We start from the raw sequence: 12600 nt of genomic DNA, 5'->3' as shown, positions 1-12600 counted from the left end.
ATCCCGGCCTTAGACCAAAAACTGATCCTTGCGGAAAAATCTCGATCAAAATTCGAATTTACGCGTAATTTACTAGGTGTGTGCATGCGTGTATGTGTGATGTCTCTCACATTGTCCTATTCAACTTATGTTATTTTTAATCCAATAGAAAGACCTACAAAAAGACCATTCAGTCCAATAAAACGTCAAAACTCGACGAAAAAATTATGCTCAAAATTCGTGTTTTCCTATTGTTAAAATTGAGTTTGACCTTGAACCTCGATATTAAAGAATTTGGTGCATAGGTGTGTGCATGCACTTAATTATCACGATATTATTATTATTATTTTCTAACCTGATAAATTTTTACTCGTAACTGCTTACATCATAATAAATTGAATAACATTTTTTTTTTATTCTGTCCAAACATTGTTCTCTTGAAAAGCTAATTTTTTTGTCGAACATTCGATATATCGTCGTCCCAATATAATTTCCGTTTTCCGGGGTTGTTATAACGAACGTCGACTGTATCTTTATCTGAATGGATTAATGCTGGCAACGCTTGTTTTAACTGATGCGATAAATCCAAAAATTTTCCGTATTCATCCCACGTTATTTTTCATCCAATACAACGACCTGCAAAGATTATTCAATCCAATACAACGTCTGAATTCAGAACTGCCCCGTCCAATTTTGCAAAGAAGTGAATGAAATTAGTTGTATTATTTCAATTAATTGCATTCATTAACTTAAACTATTTCTTTCATTAATTATGAGTTTTGATTGGTTCTGGGATAATTTTTTCACAAATTCTGGAAAAGTTTGTGATTAGTTACTGTTTAAATTAATTAATTCCGAGATTAATTTGAATATGAAATCACTTTAAATGATTCTTTAAAGGGGCTTTTTGGGGTTTTTTGCTTGTATTTAATTATTTATTTCGTAATTCTGAAATTATTTTTCTTCTAAAATCGTTTCTTTCAATATACAGTAAATTATTCTTATATTGGTTGTGAAATAATTTACATCACAGAAATTACGAAATTATTTCTCTCATTGATTTATTATTTATTTTTCACTAATTATGAAATTATTTGTTTAAAAACTGTTTAAAATTATTTCTTTCATTAATTCCCAATTTTCATGAATTCTGGAATTAGTTCTTTCATTAATTCCCAATTTTCATGAATTCTGGAATTAGTTCTTTCATTAATTCTGGAATTAGTTCTTTCATTAATTCTGGAATTAGTTCTTTCATGAATTCTGGAATTAGTTCTTTCATGAATTCTGGAATTAGTTCTTTCATTAATTCTGAGTTTTCATCTATTTGTTCCGGCATTATTTCTTTCATCAATTCCAAAATTTATTTTTCTTATTAATTCGTAATCGTTTTTCAATGTTTTCAACTATTTCCTGCTAGTGGTCGGCGAGCTCCGATGGCAAAATGTGGCCCGCGGGTTATGCGACCCGCGGGCACCCTGCTTCAACGCAACGACCTCCCATTATAAGGTCCGGTTTAGGTAGAATGACGAGAGGTCGTTATAACGAGCGATAACTATGATGAGCTGAATATTAACAATATGCCGTATTATAGATTGTGTGTTATAATTCCTTTTTCCTGTTACACTATCGGTTCTGACACCGGAAAGAAAAAAAACATTCTTCACATACAGAAAGTAAGACACATAAAGAAGAAAGATACCTTCTCAGAAGAAAAAAAAAGCAACGCCCTTGTTCCAGATTCCACATCATCCAGTCTCAGTCCTTTTAAATATCAGCCAAATAAAAGGAAAAAAAAACGCTTAAAAGGACGAAGAAAAACGAACAATGGGGAGAAGATGAAGCAAGCACGTGCATTCTTGCATTTCGCACGTCCACCCAGTGGCGCCCCCTGCCGTAACCGCACCGGTCCCACGAGAGGTCGCTTTCATCAGGGAAAAAGCCACCCATCAATCAAGCACCGACACGGGCGGTCTCTATTGGTTGTTTTGCCTTCTTCGCCATACAACCCTCAGGACACGCCCCGTCTTCAATTAAAAGAGGCAGGGCGGACGAGTCGGGATCAAACTTGTATTAACGCTGTACTGCGGGGCAGCCCACTGCTGACGAATGGGAGGCGAGGGGCGGTCCTAAGCGCCATTCGAACCTGGAATCTCAAGTACACGGCAGCAGCTTTTTCCAACACCATTCTCTCTCTCTTTCCTCCCTCCCTCTCCCTATCTATCTCTCTTTGCTTTCATTTTTTTGCTCTCTCTTACCCCCCCCATCCCAGGCCGTAATTTTCTTCAGGCCGGACTTGTTTTCTGATGAGCCTCAGATTCAATCCGAGTCGGGCTACCCGCAGGTTCGAGCTCGATTCCTCTCCCGAAACGAATATTTTTCTGTCTCCCCTCTCTTATCTCTCTCTCTCTCCACGTTAATACCCCTTCGGCGTGTGTTATTAGGAGCAACGTTTTGTGTATGCCGGAGAGAAAATAGATGCAAATTTTTTTCCCTTTTGTGTTTGTGACTGTGTGTTGAAAAGGATTGTTGAAGAGTTTTTCCTCACCGAGCCTACAAAAAACAAATTAAACTGCTATTGTATTAGAAGATTTTTAAAAGAAGACAAAAAAAATTTTTTTTTTGGTGTCGAGGACTATTCATGAGTTTGCTCTTTCATCAATGGCAAGTTCTACTATAGGGGTGAGTACATATCGCATGATAATTATGCAATTATTTATCATTGTCATTTTTCCTCTTCATGTAGCGGGGAATAGATACGTGATTCACAAGCGTGAAAATTCAATTTTACTCCTCCAAATTTCGTTGAGGAGTGAATTACTCCTTTAAATTTTAGGTAATTCTTTCTAATAGGTATTTTTCATTCATAAAAAAAAATTTCTCTAAAATTTTTTTTTACAGTGCCGCAACTAGATGCTTGGTCAGTCGGGGCGAAGTTCGCATTCTGGCGCCCCCGTTGTAATGTTGAAGGAGAGGTTAAAAGGTGCAATTTGTACCTCCTCATGTCCGGGTTCCCCAAACCTTCTTGCCCCCCTCCCCCAGTTGCGAACCTGCTTATCACTCCCATATCTAGTAAATCGCGTATAAATTTCGTGGAAGTTTTTCCCGCAAAGGATCAGTTTTGGGTACCGCATTGTCTCATTATTTCTCCATTCAACACCCTGTGAAGAGAGGAATATCAAATTTCAATCAAGTTCTTTTTTATAGTCCTTGTTAAAGTTGTCAATTAGTGATAAAGCGTGGGCCGTGTTCGATGAGGTTCGCGATTCCAATGCCCAACAATTTTGGTAATGCTCACATATTTGTTTGAATGATACTCTTATAACTTCACTATAGATCATTCTTATAATTCGAGCTGTTATGTTCAACTATCTATGAGAATATTTGTTTCCACGTGTATTTTCCCTCTTTTTCCGAACCCTCAACACCCTCGAGCCGGAATCTTTCCCAGCCTCCACGCTAGGATTTTTGGCTAGTCCCCTCAAAAAAATTATAGAGTAAAGAATGATAAGATATACCTTGTCGGTCTACCCTGTTGGGGGGGGGGAAAGGTGCATTCATTTGTTCATAGGATTTAATGGAGAGCAATGTTATTAGCACCGTCTCGAATTGCATTTGTTTATTTAAGAGAGACGTTTTCGTTTGAAGCGTTTCACATTCTCTATGAACTATTCCCATTTCTTGCTTGATACTCGACCCCAAGTTATCAAATGAATGATACCCCCGAAATGGACGTCAAACAGAGTAGGCCTATCTCATGGAAAGCGATTGTAGAATAGTCACCATATTCTAATGCGTGAAATACCTACACATAAACTTTCAGTCTAAAAGTATAATTATAAATTTAATTTGAAAACTATACATATAGATAGTTAAGGGCCTAATATTATAAGCCGTATTAGGTATTTTCACTCGAATTAGATAATTTAATGCATTTCAAAGCATGTCATAACAATTAATGGTAGACTATATGTTGATAGTCCACTTATCCCTTGTATCATTTTACAAATGGTAGACTTATCATATATATATATATATACACTAAATATATTAATAATTAAATCAATCAATAGTTGTGAATGTTGTCAATTATAGTTTATCAATAAATGCAATTGATTATACATATTTGATGCTATACATCACGAGGGGGTGTATATTCGAGAATTTTATCTGGCCGACAAAGAAATTTATGAAATGTTTCATTCTTTTGGGTTATGGGTGCCCCAAACTTTCCTTAGGTATATAGAATACTTTTAGAATTGTTTTGTAGGCCGCAAATTCTCGGGAGAACCCGATTAGTCTGCAGGTTGGAATTTATTCACTCATGTTTTTGATTATGAGTAGGACTTGAATCGACTACTTATGATATAGGACTTGAATTTGCTTGCAATATATTTACGTGGTGATGATTATAAGGTTTCTATACAAGTTGAAAATGCATTTATTTTCTATATGTATGTATAAGTTATTTAGCTCTTTTATACGGCCTGCACCATTAGGTCCTTGATCACAGGCCAGATATGGTCCACATACTGAGTTATGCACCCATTTTGTACAATAATAGATTATTACACATTTTATGTAGCTACTTATTACCTTATATCGGTTAGAATTATTTTAAATCAGTCCGTAGGTGCTGAAGATTGAATATATGGTGTAACGAAGACTTTATTGTTATAGCCTACTGTTTGCACCTTTATAGAATATTTTATGTTTACAATGCACACGTGTTTATGTCTTTTCCGCTCAAACCGATGGATATGATAAGACATCATACATGTTCGGTGCTAATGGTTTAAATGCAAAATGTGTAACTATGGCAGATGTGTTTGAATGAAACCGTTAGAATAAATTTCACTTAGAAAAGGTTTAATTAATATGAGTAGCCTACTTAATCAATCTGGCTAATTAATTAATTACAGCACATGCGGGTATTTACACCAGCTTTCATTTGTGTTAAGAGATTAATTAACGAGTCCCGTTTTTCTATGACGAGGCAACATCTGTCGATGAATACACGCATCTTTTGTGAGATTCGAATTGATTTCTCTTTTAGAGCATTTAAAAACAAAAATTTCTTACTGGACTTGAACCCGGTACCTGAAAACCAGAAACCTAAATGCATGTGTAAGTTTTCACGGGAGTGTGTGTTTGTGTTTACCTGAGTAGAATGGCTGAAAGAAAGAGGATGATGTTAATAATAATAACGGATATGTTAACGCAGCGAAATATCAATGAGCCATTAGGACATAAATAAAAGATTAAGACATCCATGATGCGAATGGCAATTTATCAAAAACGTCCTGTTTTGTGTGTACATAGTGAAATTATGTGCATGTAAACATTTGGCGATACGATGAGAGAGAGAGAGAGAGCGATTGTTTCAAAAAGGCCTCGCTGCAGATGAATGATTTCGCAGACCATAACTCATGTGTTCAGCCAGATGAAAACATTTGATATTAAAACACTGAGAGGTTCGCCAGTGTTGGCGGGATCTTGTATTTAAGTTTTGCGTGAAAACTCTTGTTGATAAGATTCTGTCGCGGGACGAGCCGGTCTTGTTTTAATAAATCATTTCTCTCTTTTTTTTTTGTTTGTTTATTCGTGGAAGGACACGAGCATCTAATTCATCCGCAACGCACGCCCACGGGACCCCCCGCTGCAAAAAATAAAAAAACAGGGCCCAATGTGTGTGTTGGCTGGCGATGGTCGGTGAAATTCTGCAATTAGTCGCGCGTATTGTCTCGGTCGAGTAGCTTCGTAATAGAAACGAGTCGATTCAAGTCGCTCCCGCCCATTTTCACTCTGCAAATAACATCTATTTTTTTTTATCACCGTCCTAAATGTAAATGGCGCGGATAAATCTCGTATAACTATAATTACGACATCGTGCCGTATTCGTTTTGTTTACAAGAACTGAAACAAACCTCTGGTAGTAGTATTTTGTTAGGTTTTTCTCGGCCGTCCATCAATGATTTCTTGGACTCGGACGAGCTCGTGGAGTATTTGAAAATTCGCTTAACGTTTCTTCAATTCCAGTGGTTGACATAATCAGGAAATGATTTCGATCCATGGAAATTCCGGAAGGGGGGGGGAGGGGTCGTGGCAATGCAAAAAAAATAATTTTGGGAATTTCATAAGAGAAGCAGCCAATCTCAAAATTCCAATTAATTGAATGGGTTTTCTGTAAAAACACCAGCACTGATTTATCCATTTTACCATGTGGGCTAAAACAATTTATTTCGATTGGAAAAAGTTGTTTCAAGTTTTAATTTGGAACATCTAAAAGTAATTTGAGGGAAAAATTTATCGAAGCAATTTGTAAACTAAAATTTTTTTTTAGTATTATTTTCCAAAATTTTAGTGTATTTATAGCCAGGGTCAGACTTTTTGACTTCATATAGCGCTGGACGAAGCAGGCATTTTATTAGTAGGGTGAAGATGTTTGTTCATTTATCGAATAGGCTACTGCAGTGGTTCTTAAACTCTTGTCATCCGCAGCTCCCTTGCCCAAATTCATGGTTCATCTGCGGCTCCCGAAAATAGTTTATATAGGAGATATTTTCACTTATTAATAAAAGAACCACTTAAAGTATAAGCAGGCACACAAATCACAATATCTCCAACTCACCGGGACGCCTCTGACAAAGAAGCCGCGACGCACACTTTGAGAAACACTGGGTAAAAAATTTGAGCACACAACATATAGGCAGTAGGTGTATATCTGCTGTATGTTCAAATATTTTTTGCTCAAATTATAGGGACGCGTTGGGAGAAATGCCCAACTTGTAGATGGGGGGGGGGGGGATTCATGCCTAGCTTGATAGTGTGCAAAAAAGCACCAGAACTTCACACGCTTTTGCTATTGAATATGTCGAAATCTCATTACAAAACGATTATGTATCAACATATGTAGAAGATGAAATGAATCATTATCCTGCCAATGAAATTATCATGATCGGTGTTTCAATTTTTTCACTTTTTAATGTTTTTAGAATGCGTACTCCCTTTTTAGCACCATCCGTATCAAATTACATTCATTTGAGATTGCGAAAATTTTTCACACAAAGACCGTAATATTATCTATTTAATTGCAATAGTCGGCTAATAGGTCAAATTTGCGATCAGTGCGGCCGGTATCTTTGGACACCGATGGTTGTTGTTTGTGGTAGCGAAATTTCTAAACATCATGGCCTACTTCCTGATCGGCTTCAATATCGGCCCATAAACATTGGGTTGTCATTGCTGTCCATAAACTGGTTTTTAAAAAACTTACTGTCCGGTGAGAAATCCAAAAACATTTTAATCGTATTGAGAGGAAAAGAATAGGCTTATCGTAAAATTTTCAATTTTCCAATGGATGCTTAAATTTTTCAGCTTACGGGACATTTTTGATCAGAATTACTTTTGCGGACCGAAGGGTGCAATGAAAAGTGCTGATACAATTAACTTAAATGTTTGAAGTACTAAGGTGTTTATGTACATAATATTATACATATTAATATTATGTTATATTATATATAATAACCAGTTTATACCGGTGAATAGGCCTATGCATAATACACAAGCGTCGTTGGTAAAAAGAAATTGATAAATACTGAAAATACCATCACTTTTACTGGTGATTACACATAATGACCAAGTGCCGTTGGTGAGTTTGATAAATACTTGAAATTTATCGCCTTTATCTGTGATAATGCATAATTCCCCCAGTGTAGTTGGTGAATTTGATAAATATGAAAAATATTCCAAATGAGTCTAGTATGTGATGAATATGACCCCCGATATAATGATAAAAAATTTTACTATCGTACCCCGATATAACGACACAATACATGTATAAATTATCATGTGTGGTATATCATATAGCGTACCATATGATATTTAGCGTGCTTACCAACTACGCGACGCTTGGGTATTATCCAAATATACAAATACAAATACAACACCACAACAGGCAAAATGCCCAACGGGGTGGCTGATAAAAAGATGCCCATAACAATATGGATGTCATATATTTCAAAAATACAGCAACCCAATTGAAAACACAATCACAAAAATTATAAACAATATATACACATGCTACAATGTCCATAAAGAATATTATGGTTGTCTTATTCTAAGAATGGATAGCTTCTTGATTTACCCCAACATGTTTATCGTATTTCTTTTTAATATGCGTAATCAAAGGGGAAAGAGTGATAATTTTTTAATACTTCTTAAATTTACCAACGACGCTTGCGTGTGTGTGTGGGTAAATTATGCATAATCGCCGGTAAAAGTGATAAATTTTGGGAAATTTATCAAACTTACCAATACGCTTGGTAAGCATTCATAATATCCGGTTATTATGTAAAGTAACTGCGTATATCACATTCACCGTAACATTTATATTATTAATTTTTTCAATTTTATTTCGCATATGCACGAGGCCTACTATACCTTAAAGTTCTATATTGTGTTTTACAAAATATATTCAGATACATTCAAACATTTTTAATTGCGTTGCAGGCCGGATAAAATTCTCGAACGGCCCGATAGCGGTCCGATGCCGGCGGTTTTTCACGTCCATGAATTTCCCGGGGATATGTTCCTCCCTATTCCATCCCAAGTTTTCTCCGCTATCCTTCCCTTATTAGGGTCATTTGAAATCCTATACATCGTCGAATGGACCGTAAACGGTAGTGTGAGTCGCTGAAATGGATCGTAGATAGCTCTATTTCACTAGAGAAGAAAATAAAACCGTGTATCGTAGGCAACGGGCTCTCTCTCTCTCTCATCCGGTGGTATCATCATCATCGCAGCATCACTCTTGGGAATCATGTTGAGAGAGAGAGAGAGAGGAAAAAGTCAAGTGTGTGTGTAGAGGGGATTACGAGATCATTCCGTGGCTCGCGGGGGGTTTCGGTGGCCTAAGCTCTACAAATATTGACACAAGATATCATATCACTCTCGAGTTGAGTACATAATCCTCGTCGTTTCTAAACAAATATAATTCCGAGGATACTGCAAACAAACCGTGGGGAGATTTCCCTAAAATCCAAACTCGGTGAACACGACTTCGGTTGTAATGACAGATCAGCTATAACGTTAGTAGTTGGCAGTCACGGCGGGTTGTTATAGAAAACAATTCTAATGAAGCGTGCTTATAACGTCGATGAAAACGCAAGGACCTTGGATATAACGACACATTTTTCGCCTCTTTTGCTTCCGTTTCCTGTTGCATTTCCTTAAGAAATTCCAAGGATTAGAGTTGGTGACATTCAGGAAATGTTTGCCTGTTATTATCCGTAAACGGACATTCCCGTATTTTCCCGTAATTTCTATCTTTTTTTGTTTTTTTTATTTATAAAAATGTCCCCTTTTTTTTTCAAAGGAGCTCATTTTAATTTATATTCTTCACCAAAATCGGGGACGAAGTTAATTTGTGTAATTTAGAAAATATGCAAATAAATTCTGCAATCATGCAATTAATGCATTTGGTTATGCATAGATACAAATGGTCATCAAACAAATGTGCCATGTTAAATTTTTCTTTTCTCGTGAATACATTTTCATTCTTGATGTAGACTTGATGTAGCAATTTATCAGTGCCGAGGCTGTTTATACGCAGTAACGAGCAATTTTGCTGGTAATTGTGAGAATTGGCGATTTCTAGTATTGATGATCCTAATTTCCCGCATTTTCCTCGGTAAATTATGGTAAACATGTTATGAAATTTCAAATGAATTGAATGCATCTGTTGAAAGGTCTTGAAAACATCAACCTGGGTTGTAATGACGAAACTTCATAGAATATTCGATGTCATTATAACCGAGTTAGACCATAGCTTTCCCAAAAAAAAAAAATATTTTATCCATATAATACAATGGAATCTCTCTGGAAGGTCCGTCACCTTCATCAACGAGGTACATTTTAAAGAGTAGAGAAATTCATTTTTATGTCGATAATTCGTGCTAATTTTTTCCAGTTCCCATCAGAGTCAATTTCTCTTTCTGGCTTGAAATTTTCAAAAAACTTATAACAAAAGAATTACCGCTACCAAAGACCGGTTTTCTGGATGGAACTCTTAGAGATTTTACTGTATAACTTGATTTCTACATCCGTGTAGGAATCTATAATAATTATCAGCTTTAGACACTGAGATTTTTCTTTTTGTGGGGATTAGTTGTGGTTCATACAGTAGTTATACTCAAGGTAAACGAAAGATTTCCTACTTGGGAATTAGCATAATAGATAGAGAAGCCATTGAGATATTTAAGGTAGCGAGCAGTCTAAAATCTCCAGCTATAAGTGGAGAATAATTTTTTTCTTTTACAATATACGATGCACTGAAGTAAGATGTTTATCGGAATTCTCGGTAGGGATAAACAAAAAAACTTTAAAAAGGAAAAAAAATGCAGTTTGCGTGGAGAGAGAGAAAAAGATTTCATCATTTGATCATTAGACAAATCATTATGAAAAGCTTTGGATATTGTGTTGCGAAATAATGAAAGGGAATACTCGCGGTATATTGTTCAGGCGGCCGCGTGCGAGGCAGGCGCGGCCTAATTAAGCTATTTCTTCCCCCCCCCCCCACTTTTCTTTCAGAAGCCTCAAAATGAATTAGTCAATGAGCTATGATTCCGAGAAATTCGTCTCCATCGAATCATTATTTTCAATAGTACGCGGTTTTTCGATTGGGAAATCTACGCGTGACGTTACGAATGGGAATTTTTTGGGAATTATTTCGTAATCGGCTCCATAAAGTTTAAATTTGTAGACCTGGAAAAAAAAAATGATCTTGTCAGGCTTTCATAATTCATTAGTAAGATCCTCATTCATTAGATTATCCTCAGTTTCGACCTTCTCAAGAGGTGTAAGTTGTGCCGGTTATAACTTTTCATTTCTTTTACGGCTCGATGTGGAAAAAGGTTTTGCAGCCCTTCAAAATATCTGTAGGCCTAGGCTTATACACACTGTTAATTTTATTTCTATAAAATGGAGATTGACAGAGCTCTGTCATAGAGGCCCCCAAGATCTATATTGTGTACAGATATTTTCTCGAATTTTGTGTACCACGAGAATTTGCTATTAAACCAACGCAGCGACTCACCGTAAGTCTCGGCCGGGGAGAGGGACTGGTCCGGGGGCTCCAGTCTTTTCTGTGAATATTTGTTATTTCATCTTATGGCTGACGACAATCCAGCCTTATATCGCCTTGGGGCAATTTATGGCCTGTGTATTTGTTAATAAAACCCAAGACTCATTTTATTACTATGGCATATCTGTAAATATCAAGTACGACGGACTGGATACCAGACGGAAATGAAGAAGCATTTCGGAAAGAAAATTCACATATCCATGAGGGGAATCGAACCACCAATCTCTCGCAGACCGGACGGGTGAGCTATCGTTAAGCCACAGAGGACGTCCGTTTCTTTTTAGGCGTATCGGGGATAACGACCGTCTTCTGTAGGATAATGGTAGGACACGCGCCCGGCCTGTCAGAAGTTGGTGGTTTGATTCCCCGCATAGGCATGTGAATTTTATTTCCGAAGTGCATCTTAATGTGCATCTTCTTACTCTATAACTATATATTTAAGAAGCGTGTTTATAGCGCGTGGGGGGGGGGGGTGAGCTTAGGGAGACATGTTTGGAGGGAAATTTGGCGAGTGAATGGTCAAAAAAGTTTGATTCGAATGGGAGTACAATGGCAAAACCATAAATCCACCTTTAATATGACACATCCATAAATTTATATAAGTTCAAGCGTGGGGGGTCTCGTTGTGTTAAAATGCAATTAATATATGAATTTAATGTACAATTGTGTTAAAATTCAATTAATATATAAGTTTAATATTAATTGCATTATTATAATGCAATTAATATATAAATTTTATTTTAATTGCATTATTATAATGCAATTATAATATAAGTATTATAATTGCTGTAACATTTTGCGACTCATAATATTTTGTGCCCCGGTGAAGTTTTTGTTTTTTTAAACTAAAGCCCGCTTTGTAATGATTCGCAATTAGCTCAGGAGAGGTATGATATGAACGTAAAAAATCTATTATCAATTTCCGTAGTTCGTGAACGTGTGTATGGTTATAGATATACTTTACGTTATTTGAATTGAACAATATTGATCGCCGGCTTCGATACCGGGTCATATTGAGGGCCGAGCGATTCGACGTTCGTCGCGGGACGGTCGTCGCAGCGGTGAATGAGCATGTGTCGTTCCGAAGCGAATTGCCGGTGGCAGCCGCTGCAAAACTCATCTCTCTCTCTCTCACACGCACGCTCACTCACAGCGGGCGGTGACTCGCTCAATGCAGTTCGCGCTCATTGATGATCATGATGTGTTGAGCACGAGATGGATCACATGAATATATGAGATTTTTCCAAATAATCACTCTTCGTTTTTTTTTTTTGCCCTTGGGAATCAGTCGTAAATAAAGATAGTGCCTTCGTAAGCTAAATTTTTCTATCCCATTTTACTTAAGCGACAAGAAAACGAGCAAAAATACACGGAAATATAACAATGTACGATGATTATTCTTATCGCTTTTGTAATGTTATGCGAATTAATGTTCAACGGGCTTTATTGTCATCCGATGAAAACAATAAACGAAACAC

The 12600-nt window shown here is 36.7% G+C and overlaps 1 protein-coding gene across 2 annotated transcripts in view; it reads left to right on the top strand.

The window, feature by feature from the left end:
* The first annotated feature begins 1796 nt into the window (after window positions 1-1796).
* The window catches only part of LOC149081630 (transcription factor Sp9-like), a 99592-nt gene continuing 88788 nt past the window's right edge, over window positions 1797-12600 (top strand). The window contains exon 1 of one of the 2 annotated variants that reach the window (XM_089237043.1): window positions 1797-2661. The gene's annotated coding sequence lies outside the window, so the exon portion shown is untranslated. The remainder of the gene's footprint in view (window positions 2662-12600) is intronic. The other variant, XM_089237044.1, reaches the window with a different exon arrangement.

This window comes from Pholcus phalangioides, unplaced genomic scaffold, assembly GCF_987345545.1.
Source record: "Pholcus phalangioides strain wild (caught in Gottingen) unplaced genomic scaffold, Ppha-v1.0 ptg000009l_1, whole genome shotgun sequence".
NCBI lineage: Eukaryota > Metazoa > Arthropoda > Arachnida > Araneae > Pholcidae > Pholcus > Pholcus phalangioides.
This window is presented reverse-complemented; position numbering and strand designations above follow the sequence as displayed.